This window comes from Pinus tabuliformis, chromosome J, assembly GCF_031772625.1.
Source record: "Pinus tabuliformis cultivar Carrire ecotype Pingquan chromosome J, CPIR1, whole genome shotgun sequence".
NCBI classification, from domain to species: Eukaryota; Viridiplantae; Streptophyta; class Pinopsida; order Pinales; family Pinaceae; genus Pinus; species Pinus tabuliformis.
Window position 1 is genome coordinate 1249158457 of NC_142295.1, and position 13753 is coordinate 1249172209.

Sequence of the window (13753 nt, forward strand, 5' to 3'; positions counted from 1 at the left end):
GTAAATACGAGTACTGGGGTTGACCTTGACCTTGAGGTTGGTATCCTTGAGGTTGATACCCTTGGGGTTGATACCCTTGGGGTTGCCATCCTTGAGGTTGCCATCCTTGAGGTTGATATTGATACTGAGGTTGACTTTGGGGTACATATTGAGGCTGGGGTTGATACCCTTGGGGTTGATACCCTTGAGGTTGCCCCCCAGTCACGAATGAAGTACCTTGAGGTTGCCCCCCAGGCATTAACGAAGGTTGCCCCCCAGGCGGTAATTGGCCACCTTGAGGTTGGTTAATGGGAGTTGAACCTGACATCATATAAACGTCACCTATACTCAATGGTACATTACCACTGTTTCCAACTAATAACCCATGATCAATGGGTTGAGGAGATGCTCCCGCAAAGGTACCAGAAAGTGATTGATACCCAGTAGGAACAGAAGGACCGCCATGTAAAAATGATTCAGGACTTTGCGAAAACACAGATGACTGACCAGACATATTTACAGGAGAATGAATTCCTCTAGGTGGAATAGGAGTACGAGGTGTAGAAAAACCTACTGAGTTGTCTAAAAAATTGGTTAATGCAAGGTACCAAGATTCACTTCTAGGAGGACTGTAAAAGATGGATTCACGCTCCCTTAGATCAAGGGTAATTAGATCTTCAGAATCAGAAACGCCTATTTCTTCCTCTGGAACAAGTTCTTCTATAGCAATTAATCCAACAGGAAGATTTTCGGTGATAATTCTTTCTATTCTTGGTGAATCAGGAACACTAGGAGTTGGAGTAACAGGTTCGGAAATTTCAGGTTCTTCGCCTGTTTCACTGGCAGATGAAAAACTACCAGCAAGCTCGGAAACTGTAACAGCTTCGGGATTGTAACCTGTTTCTAATCTTTGGTAATCTGGATGGACTACCAAGGAAGATTCTCCTTCTTCAGGTGAACCTACTCTACTGCCACTAGGAGGAGTTACAAGGACCTTTAACCCTTCTAAATTACCTGGGTCGTCTCGAGGAGGGGATCCCCTAAGTCTACGGGATCTTCTCAACAATTCGGCCACAGAAACAACTTCAGGAGACTGGCCCGCAATTCGACAGGACCTTCTCGGTAATTCCGCCACAATTAAAGATTTTAACTACAACACACGAAAACAAAGTAAAAATTTCAAATCAAACCACCTAAAGTCTTCTAAAGAACCAAACAAATTTGAAGCACACGCCTAAATAATCTAGAGCGTCAAACCACACACAAACAGTAGTCTTCCGGACCAAAAGCGCTAGTTGGTGATTAGGCCCAACCTCGCAGGATTCAGTACAGAAATGGCGGGTGGAACAGTTACCCCGACAACCTGCTTAATGAATAGACCGGCACAAGTTCCTCCACTTTAACCGTCTCGAAGTGAAGTGAACCCCCCAGAAAATCCAAGTGAGTATAACCGACGTCTGCTCCAGGTACAGTGGGACCTTCCCTCCACCGTCACCTTGGGTAGAATCCTAGATATTATGGTCACTAAGGTTACCAATCACAACAATTACACCTGGGGGAACAGTCTAAACTCCGACAGCACGCAAGGGCAGAGTAGCAAGCTCCAATCCCCTTACCGGCTCCTTGACAACAATCCAAGGTTTACCGATAAGTGACCCCTGGCTCCTCGACAATGGTTAATCCGAGGTTTACCGTTTGTAATACGTACTGCCTGGCGTCATTCCCAACGAGGGAGGAATGATCCCCTCACTGGTTCGGACACGAGCTCGTGCTTCTCCTTTAAGAGGAGCTTTCCCAGAATGTAACTGAAACAATTGGATTTGTTCTACTCAAGATAGACTATCTGTTTGGTTTTGTAGTCTTGGAGAGTTAAGTACTCACCTACTCCAAGACCCTAGCCTAAGCTATGTTGGTGTTTCAGAGCCCTAGAAAAATAAAGATTACTAGATTGATTTTAATTTAAGCGTTACTTTTAAGGTTGTTTCTTAAGTCAAAAGGTGATGGAAGTGAAACCAGTGGTGTGTTGACTCGACTCGAAACCACTACAAAATGCACCTAGAATGATTTAGCCACTACTTTACTTTTTCGATGAATTGGCTTAACTAAAAAGTTGAGAGAATGCAATCTTTATAAAAGCAACTTCTTAATTGAAGACAATCAAAGAAACAATTCGTTTTTCTTTTCCAAGCATAAAAACATAACCTCTCTTTACATGCACGAAAAAACTCTTTTCTTCTTTCAAAAACAAAAAGCTACTTGAAACAAGACCTTTTAAAGAAGATGTTTTTGTATTTTTCTTTTAATAAAGCAAATAAATCTAATATAACAAAAATCAATCTTAACAACTCTTAAAATCTATGAAAATGCACTCATAAGCAAACTAAAAGGTAAATTTACTCTAAGCAATCTTAACGAGGCCAAAACTAACAATGATTATTCTAAGGTGTTTTACTTGATCACAATCAAATCAAGGACTAGCTTATTGCAGAACCAAAAACTAGTCAAAACAAAACTCTAATCTTTTTGTTCTTTTGTAAAATGGAAATCAACACTTTATAAACAAGTAATTCGAAATTTGACTCAAAACAACTTAAATGGCAAGTTGCTCACACAAGGAGACTTTACGACAGGCCCGACTTCTAAGAAGGTTGACTAACCAGAGAGATCTAAGGCTGGACAACTTTCTACTATCAAAGTCACTACAAAACCTATCCAAAAATCAAACCCTAGGTCTAAACTTCATTGAAAACCACTAAAACACTCAAAGCTCACAAAACAAGTTCAGGTGAAAATTCTTGACAGGGTACTAAAGGATCTGGGCAGAAAACACTAAGGAAAAACAAAATCTAAAAGCAATTTAAAGCAAAAATGGAATTTTCTTAAGTTTTACAGGAAGACGCAGGCAACCCGTTGTCACAGGTGCGGCCCCGCTCTGTGCAAACGGCAACAGCGCGTCCAAAGACGCACTGTGCAGTACTCAGAGGGTGCGTCCGTCTGGAAAAATGAAGAAAAACCAAATCTAACTAAATCTAAAGCTAAGCCACCCAAATACTAATTCTCACAGTCAAAAACCGGAAAATAAAAATGATTTTCTCAAAGCAAAGTTCACATAAAGGAAAAGACTCTCTCATTAATGGATTCCCCAGCGGAGTCGCCAATTTGTCACACGGAATTGGTCAAGGGTGCGGACACAGCTGACCTTCCTAGAAGTCTAAGACATTCTAATGACAAACAAGACAAAATGGAGTGATCTTTCTCTAAATACACCTTTTATAACATGAAAACTACAAGTGTTTAGGCTTACCTTATTCCAAAACGCTGTTGTTGAAGTCCGTTCTTGACGATCCGGATGAGCTCCTCCTTCAAGTCAATTCCTGCAACCACAAACAATCAAACAATTACCAAGCACTTGCATTTCATATAATAAAACATATATTTAACATGCAGACCAAGGAACACATGAAATAACTCATTAACACAAGCTATTGAGAAAAATAAACCAGTTTGTATTAATAACGAAACAAAGAAACTCTTACAACCTGGCCTTGGTGTTGTGCAAGTTCCTCCCAGGGTCCATCAAGGGTTTTCCTCTACTTTGACAAAGCTCACCCACTTCCAAGTAGAATCAAGTGAAGACAATCTCTCCTCACAAAGGCTCTAATGGAAGACCTAAATCCTGCAGCATTTACCCAAAGAAAATGTATAGCTCCAACCTCCCCTCCCTCTGGCTCAATGTCTTTATTTATAGTGCTGTAAAGAGGTTATTCAGGTCCACCATCAATGGGATAATCCCCCTCTTTGGGTGGGATAGCTCCCTTATTGATGGGATAAGTTCCTCCTTAATAGGGATACATGAACCAACTGGAGGCGCATCCATTTCATCAAACCGACCTCTAGAAAGTTCTAGAAGTAACCACAAGTAACTTTTTTAAGATGAAACTCGCGCATTTTGCCTTTTACAGAAGGACGCACCTGTCCCTTAACATACAGAGCGCCCAAGGACGCAGCTTTTGTGAACATTGTGAGCGTCCCCGCAGGTAAGGCTAGAGAGAACCTGCGACCCCAGAGATAAACACATTTTTTACAAGACTTTCTCTCTTCTTTGAGTTTGAGATGGATAGCAGAGGCATAAGACTTGCCTAAGAGGGTAGTATGACTGTTGATTTGAGCCATACTAACTGTAAGTAGTCATGGTGACATTTTTTAGTGTAACAACCTTCCGGATTTCATATGGCCCCAGCGAGCGAGTCTGAAGTTTCCTGGGAAAATCCTGAAACCTAGAATCGTATAAGAGCGCCGAGTCTCCTTTGCGGAAGACTGTTTTTAATGAGAGCGTCCTGCCATTTAGCTCGTTGTTATTGGATTAATGCAGTATGTTGAAGGGCAGAGAGCCTAATTTCATCTAACTCATTGATCTGTTGTAATCTATTAATCTGTGCCTCGTTTAGATCTAGGCCGACTTCTTGTGTTGTTCACAGTGTTTGAATTTCAAATTCACAGTGTTCACAGTGTTTGCCTCCCAAACACCAATTGATATGTCGAATAGCCAGTAGTGCTTCTCCACATTGTTTTGTAGGCCCACAAGGCTTCTAGTAGTATTGCAGCCCAATCGCGTCTATGTGACGCAATGGTTTTTGTCAGGATTGCTTCTATTATTTTGTTGCTGCTTTCTACTTGACCGTTTGCTTGTGGGTGATAAGGAGTAGTAATTTTATGCTGGATATGATAGATTTTAAGTTTTGCAGCAATCTTATTACCAACAAATTGTGGTCCATCGTCTATAATTATGTCTCTTGGAAGCCCATATCGCACAAATATATGAAACAGGAATTGTATGACAGAATCCTCTGTAGCTCTCGGTAATGCTTTTGCTTCAACCCATTTGGTGACATATTCTGTTTCCACCAGAATATATGTTTTCTGATTCGAGGATGGGTTGATTGGACCAACAAAATCAAGTGCCCATCGCTCGAATGGTTCAATAATCAGTTGTGGTTTCAGGGGCATTTCATCGGCCTGACCAGGGCATCCTGCTCTTTGACATCTGTCACAAGCTTGAATGAACTTCTTTGTGTCCTTGAAGATCGTAGGCCAATAATACCCTGTTTGCAGCACCTTATGTCCAGTTCTCTTGTTGGAAAAGTGTCCGCCACATGGTCCGTTGTGACAAACTTTCAAAATATCAAAAATTTCATCCTCCCGGACACACCTCCTAATGTGCATATATGTTCCTGTATGGAACAAGTAGCCCCCAATCCAGGAAAATCGAACACTTCCCTGGAAAATTTGTTTTTGTTCATTGGGGGTTAAATGTTTTGGTAATTTACCGACTGCTAAGTAATTCACAACATCAGCATACCAGGGTGTTTTAATAGTGACAACAAACAAATTCTTATCTGGGAATTGATCTTGAACTGTTGTTGCATCCACTAGTTTTAGCATTCGCGAGAGAAAGTCAGCTACAGGATTTTCTTTTCCGGGTCTGTTCTTGATCGTAATATCAAATTCCTGCAATAAAATCAGCCATCTAGTTATTATACCATTTGTGATTGGTTTATTTGCTAAATATTTTATGGCAGAGTGATCTGTATATAAAATAACAGGATATCCAATAATGTAATGCCTGAACTTATTGATAGCATGTATTACAGCTAGAAATTCTTTTTCAATAACAATATAATTCAATTCAACAGGGGATAAATTCTTGCTAATATAATATATTGCATATGGTTTTTTATCTTCTTCCTGCCCAAGTACTGTTCCAATAGTTGTATCTGAGGCATCTGACAAAATGTGGAATGGCAGGTTCCAACTTGGTCCTCGAAGGACTGGAGCTGTGGATACTAGCTTCTTCAGATCCTGAAACGCATGGTCACATTTTTCTGTCCAAAGAAAATCAACATTCCCTGTCAGTGCATATAGAGGTGCAGCAATATGTGAATAATGTTCTATAAACCTTCTATAATAACTAGAAAATCCAAGAAAACTGCGTACCTCTCTTTGAGTGGTAGGGGTGGGAATTAGCAAAATTATTTGAATTTTGGCTAGGTCTACTTGTATGCCAGCTGCTGAGATATAATGGCCTAGAATAAGTCCTCCAGTCATCATCATATAGAATTTTTCATGGCTTAAGCAAAGCCTAGTGGCAATGCAGCGCTGCAAGACTTTTTCCAGTGTGTCCAATGCTGGATCAAAATCATCTCTGTATGGTGTAAAGTCATCCATGTAGACTTCGAGCCCCTCATTTATTAGGTCTGAAAAAATGCTGAGGATAGATCTTTGAAATGTGACAAGAGCATTGCATAAGCCAAAAGGTAAAACTCTGTAGGAAAATGTTCCCCAAGGACAAGTAAAAGTAGTTTTGTTTTGATCTTCAGGGGCAATCTAAAACTGATTGTATCCACTGAAGCCATCCAGGAAAGAAAAGAATTTATTTCCTGCTAAAGTGTCTAATACTTGGTCAATAAATGGAAGGGGAAAGTGGTCTTTTTGTGTTTCTTTATTTAATTCTCTATAGTCTACACAAATCCTCCACTTTTCATTCTTCTTTGGTACCACAACAAGTGGAGAGACCCATTTACTATCGGAGATAGGGTAGATGAAGTTAACATCTAAAAGTTTTTGGAGTTCGGCTTTTACAACGTCTTTTAGAAGAGGATTAAGTCTCCTTTGTGGTTGGCGAACAGGTCTCGCATTCTTTTCTATGTAAATGTGGTGTGTACATAACTAGGGATCAATTCCTTTCATATCAGGGTAGTCCCATGCAAATGCCTCTTTATGTTTCCTCAATAACTGGATGAGTTTCTTTTCTTGTTCTAAAGTCAGGTTGGCATTAATGTTTAAAGTCTTTCCTAGCTCAATTTCCACAATTTTTCTATTCGAGACAAAGGTAGTAGGTATTGGTTGATCATGCGTATATTTAACAAGATCCTCTTCTAATTCATTATCAAATGCCGCTTCTATCATGTGACATTGTACGTGGGATCTGGGTTTAGCTAGGCTAATGAAATTATTAATGGCATCATCTTCTGTTTGGTCTTTGAAATTGAGGGCCTCTTGTATGGTTAATGGAGATCTAATATTTTCGGTGAGATATGATACAGGGTGCTTGTTAGTTTTTATTATCGTGACACTTGGCTGCGCTGGGGGGTATAAGGCTAGATTCTTAATATTTGTCCCCCTAGAAATGGTCATATTACCTTTTCGACAACCAATATAAGTAGCAGTAGTTGCGAGCCAAGGTCTGCCTAAGATCAATGGATGTCCATCAAGTCAGTTTTTGGGGTTTATTACCAGAAAATTGGCCATATACTCCCAGGAATCAACATATACCATGACATCCTGTAGTGTGCCCTCTGACCTAACTACAGATCGATCAGCCAGTTCTAATAAAGTGGAGGTCGGTTCTACTAATGTAATGCCCAGTTTTTGGCAAGTAGCGGTTGTTAAGATGCTAATTGCAGCTCCTAGATCAACTAAGGCATTTGAGAAGGTTTGACCATAGATTTGTACAGTTACTATTGGATTTGCTGGGTCTTCGTATTTAACGGGTGTTTCTCTTCCTGATAATAAGTCAGATAAAGTGCCAACTACTTGGACTTTTGGGTTATTTGTTATTGTCCTCCTTGGTTTCTTTATACATAGTTCTTTGATAGTCTTTGCATATATGGGGAAGCCTTGAATGGCTTGGAGGAGCGGGATTTTTATGTACAGGTTTCATAATTCTCCCAGAATGTCAAAATCAGGATATTGTATAGGTTGAGGTATGATTAAACGTTCTCGGAATGGAGGAGAGGATGTGGTTGTCGGATCATGAATTTGTTGTCTGGTCACGTCCTCTTTGTGTGATGGTTGTTCTACAGGCAACTAATTTTCAACTTGAGCTGCTTTATCTCCCTTTGTTTCAATGATACACCAAGATCTTAATTGAAGGTCATTACACTCCCTTAGATCGGTTCCTATCTCTAGTGTTTCAATTATTTGAATGGACTGGACCAGTCTATTATTTGGATTGGGATTGGGTTGGGCTAGGAGTTGCGGCCTTAAGTTAGACTGGGGGTTTTGTTGTAAGGCTAGCAGTGTAGGTTGAGGGATTGGGATGGTTCCTACTGGTTGATTCATTGGTCTTTGCCAGTTTGTCTGCCAGGTTTGACTCTGTGAAGTAGGAGGAGTCCATTGTGGTGGAAAAACATTGCTTTGCCAATATGATGGGGTATAGGGAGAATTTGGCCAATTGGATTGGCTTGCTTGACTCGGCCATGGAGATGATGAAGGGAATGATTGTTGTGACCAATTCAAGAAGGGAGGTTGATTTTGCCACATTGAGTTATATTGTCAAGAATGGTATTGCTGAGGTTGGAAAGAAAAAGCTGGGTCTAAAAACATACCTGTTTGTTGCGGCTGCCACTGACAGCGTTGATTAAGTAGATACACTGGTTCTGGCTCTTCTTTTGCTTCCTTGTATACTGCTTTCAATCTAGGAAGTGAAGGGCAGCTCTCCATAGAGTGGTCTTTTGTACAAATGGCGCAAACTTGAACTGCAACTAATGGACATTCCTTATGGCTGTGTTTCTTTCTCCATCTGGGACAAAAGATTGCCAAGTTCTGTTCTGCTTCTACTTGCTTTTGTTTAGCTGCATAATATCAAGTTGTGTTGTCAGCATCCCCAATATGTCAGTTTTAAAATTTTCTAATAAATTTCCAATTTCTTCAGGAGTTACTTCTTCTGCCAAAATCCTATTATCTCTTACAAATCGATCATGCTCTACTGGTTTTAGTCTTGTGCTGCCTCTCGAACTCCTGATACATAAATCAATAAAGTCATCAAAATTTTCTTGATAAATATCTCCTTTCCTTATAATGTTTAATGTCTCAATCCATTATTCCTTCATTCCCCTAATTAATGTTGTTTTTAATACATTATCAGGTAAGGGTGTTGTGGGGAAAAGTATCCGATGCGGATGACCCTATCCCTACTCTAAAGGTGACAGTCTTTAGCAACAACTGAAAGAAAAGCTTTGATGTTTTCCTTTATGAAAGTACAGAGAGAAAGAAGAAATGATTAACCAACCTGGTGTCCTTCGCTTAGTCGATCTTGATCCTCTCTCTTTGTCTCTTGTTCCCAGCTCCTTGCTCTCTTTGCCGGTCCAGCTACACATAGATCCTGCACAAAACAAGAGAGAAAACTACAAGATACATGTACTCATAACTGATGCATGGATTAGAGTGAATCAAATATACATGTAAATACAATACATCAATGCAATACAAGTATATAGGAGAACATGCAAAACTTTATTGATAGAAGTAACAGGGTTCTGAGAAGGTTACAACCAATGATGGTTCCAATCCAGCAGCACCTCCCCAGCAGCAAGAACTCTCCTCTTCACCTCTAGTAAAACAATCACCCAATAGCTCTAACTGTAATCCAACAGCACCTCCTTGCTTTACACAAAATTCCAGCCTCCTTAGACCTCATAGAAGAGCTCTATATATAGGATAGAAGAAGAGAGGATGAGTCAGCTTGAGACTGACATGAAGCTGCCTTGTGTCCTCTCCCTCTTCAGTTAATCTTCAGTTCTTGAGTCCACTTGGAGATCCTTGGTTACACATGGTGATCAAGTACCTCTTACTCATCACAAGGCGAATCTGATGAACCAAGTGTCAGTTTGGAAGCTTCCTGGGCAGTTGACACCTTGCAGGATGACTGCGCCACTTGGCCAATCTCGCCCAGCGCAGGTAGCCTTCATTACTTTTGACTTCCAGCGCAGGTACAGAGTGGGACAGTTGCATTACAGCGCAGAAGCTCAGTTAAGCAGCTGACATGATCCAAAATAAGCCTGTTTTGAAGTGTTTTCAGGTGGAGAACTGATTGGAAGTGCTGTTGTTTGATGACCTTGTTCTTTTAGGGGTAAGAACAACATGTTTAGGGACTGAGGATCCCTGTAATTATCGACATTTCATGCTCCATGATGCGAGGCACAAAAATGTCTATAACAGTTGCCCCCTAAAGTATGAGGCCGTTTATCGGGTGAAATGCTTTATCTAGAGGATCCGAAGTTCGTTCCAGTGCTGAGGAGAGTGCCCTGTAATACAATACAATACAATACATTATTTTTCATTCATCATTATTCTCATGATCTAGCTGAGGCGGGCATTCCCATGCTCAGCTTTTTATAAATACATTTTGGTACATATGACAGACGATCGTCTGAAGATAGACTGATAATTTTCTGCTGAAATTATCATCCTTTGAGTAGGATGATCATCTGCTGCAATGATGTACATGGCAAATGCTTTTATATTTCCTGAATATATATCGCAGCCCGGATGGATGAAACTAGATCCGGGGTCTTCAAACTCGTTCGATCTTCACTCTAAGTACAAGTCGATCCATGTGAGAATTGCGCTGAAGTCGAACATGGAAAGACATCGCTTGATTACCGGTCAATAATGTAAACCGTTAACAAGCGCGAGAGGAATCACCAATAATGACGATGACCCTCGAGGTACTACAGTACAATTCACGTGGCGTGAATAAAGGACTTGGCGTCGAACACCACGCAAAATCTTCTGGTCGAAGGTCATTGATGTATACCTGTCGCCGGAAGTGAGAAACTTGCCATTGAGGCATGCAAGCTTCAAAGTACTGATGGGGGTGTTCCTAGATCCACTTCTTGGATAATGAGCTGAAGTCAACAAGAAGCGATCCGTCAAAGGAGGGCCTTAATGAATCCCACATCAATGACACGGAACGGAGCTAATGACTTTAGTGGAGGTGAAAACAAACTGTGACATATGATTCAGGGTGGCGATCATGAATGGATGAAGGATAATGTATGGCAGTGGATGGGACACGGTTGACACTTTCAGAATGACCCCTCTTGAACATATAACGACACTGATGCGATGGATCGGTAGCATTACCCCAAATGTGGATGGTGTGGCGAGGACCATGGTGATGAGACCGGTGAATGAAACAACCCAACCCGATGTGATACGGAGGAAAAGTGTCATGTCCAAGAGTGACTCGCTACCATTAAACTTTGAATGTTCTCCCAATTTTTCCCCAGTGGAGTCGCCAGTTTGTTGTGGGGAAAAGTATCCGATGCGGATGACCCTATCCCTACTCTAAAGGTGACAGTCTTTAGCAACAACTGAAAGAAAAGCTTTGATGTTTTCCTTTATGAAAGTACAGAGAGAAAGAAGAAATGATTAACCAACCTGGTGTCCTTCGCTTAGTCGATCTTGATCCTCTCTCTTTGTCTCTTGTTCCCAGCTCCTTGCTCTCTTTGCCGGTCCAGCTACACATAGATCCTGCACAAAACAAGAGAGAAAACTACAAGATACATGTACTCATAACTGATGCATGGATTAGAGTGAATCAAATATACATGTAAATACAATACATCAATGCAATACAAGTATATAGGAGAACATGCAAAACTTTATTGATAGAAGTAACAGGGTTCTGAGAAGGTTACAACCAATGATGGTTCCAATCCAGCAGCACCTCCCCAGCAGCAAGAACTCTCCTCTTCACCTCTAGTAAAACAATCACCCAATAGCTCTAACTGTAATCCAACAGCACCTCCTTGCTTTACACAAAATTCCAGCCTCCTTAGACCTCATAGAAGAGCTCTATATATAGGATAGAAGAAGAGAGGATGAGTCAGCTTGAGACTGACATGAAGCTGCCTTGTGTCCTCTCCCTCTTCAGTTAATCTTCAGTTCTTGAGTCCACTTGGAGATCCTTGGTTACACATGGTGATCAAGTACCTCTTACTCATCACAAGGCGAATCTGATGAACCAAGTGTCAGTTTGGAAGCTTCCTGGGCAGTTGGCACCTTGCAGGATGACTGTGCCACTTGGCCAATCTCGCCCAGCGCAGGTAGCCTTCATTACTTTTGACTTCCAGCGCAGGTACAGAGTGGGACAGTTGCATTACAGCGCAGAAGCTCAGTTAAGCAGCTGACATGATCCAAAATAAGCCTGTTTTGAAGTGTTTTCAGGTGGAGAACTGATTGGAAGTGCTGTTGTTTGATGACCTTGTTCTTTTAGGGGTAAGAACAACATGTTTAGGGACTGAGGATCCCTGTAATTATCGACATTTCATGCTCCATGATGCGAGGCACAAAAATGTCTATAACAAAGGGTAATGATGCATAAGGAGATCTTTGAAGATTATACTGGAATCGTTCAACATACTCTTCTAATGTTTCATTTGGTTTAGCTATCATCTAAAATATTTCATCTTTTAACTCTCGAGACCTACAATAATCTTGATATTTTTTTAGAAAAGACTCTTTCATTTGATCCCAATTATTTATAACACCACCACCTAATCCCTTAAACCATCTTAAAGCAGCTCCTTTTAATGTAGAAGGAAATAATTTCAGTTTCTGGGGATTGATGGTATAGTCATATCCTCTACACAACATGTCAAATTCAAACAGGAATGCATCCGTATCTTCTGATGTAAGGCCAGGGAATGTAGGGATATGCTGGAGGGGAATTGCTTTCATAGGTGCATTGGCTGCAGTATCCACGATGGGGTATTGCAGTGTAGAGGTTTGGGTGTTAGGCTAATTCTGGGCCATTTGGTCAAATATGTGCCAATAGCCTTCTGGGATATCTAGGAGGGTATTCCTAGGTTGTCAAGGGGGAATGGCTCTAATGGGGATGGCCTTGACAGTACTTCCTTTGTCTGGGATGATGAGAGTGCCTAATGTCTGAGGGGATTCAGGTTCTCATATTTCGTTATGAATGATTTTTGTAGCACTTCCCTTATCTGGGCTGCTTAATGGCTGAATTACCCTAAGAGGAAATTTTGGTTCTTCCGCTTCTCCTATTTCTCCCCTTCCTTCACAGAGATTGCTAAGGCTCCCTTCTTGCAATGATTTTGGGCTAGAATTTTCAATTTCTTAAAAATCTTGCTCTTCGATTTGACTATGCACCTCAGCAAAGGCTACAAATGGTGATCTTGTGGCCTGAAGGGAACTAGTAGGCTGTCTAGAAGTAACTTTTCTAGGTCCTACTGAAGGCTGAGATTCTGCTTTCTTAAGGATTTCGTCTATAAAGGTCGATCAGCCAAGGATCACCGACCCCTTAGCTTTATCAGGCTTGGGTAGAGGTTTGGGATTCTTTTCTGGCTTTTTCTGCTTAGTCATGCACACAAATCAACTATTAGGTTCTACCCAAAAAAAATAGTAACAAATTTGTAGGAAAGCGGGCAGGGGAGCAAGGCTATTACATACTCCTTACACAGGTTCTTACTTTCTGTTTTTAAAACCCAGTTCTTTCCTAACGGGTTCTTACACTACTCCGAAAAAGAAACAAATGGCTACATTCTTCCTTGACAACGCCGCAAAAATGTTGAACCGTAAAAAGGGTCTTTTTCACCTCTAATTACCTCACATTAACTTTGTCAATCTAGGCACAATTTGTTATCTCAAAGAGTGTACTCAGTTTGAAGCTGTCATTTGTCAGAGTAATGCTAGTAGTATAGTGCTCAAGAAAATATAAGAGTAAATGGATGCTTGAAAGGAAATCTACTTACAACAAAATACTTTGAAGCTTAAATCATACACTCGGAAAACTAAGCAATTTATCAGTCAAGGGTCCAGTAACAATAACTCATCCCTTTGGAAACTGATGTAACTAAAAGTAATCAAGGAACAGATCATCAATCTGGGGACTAGACAGCAAATGCCAACGCCCACTACAGTTTCAGATCATTCTGCACACCAAAGCAACAGTAATGCAAATAACAGG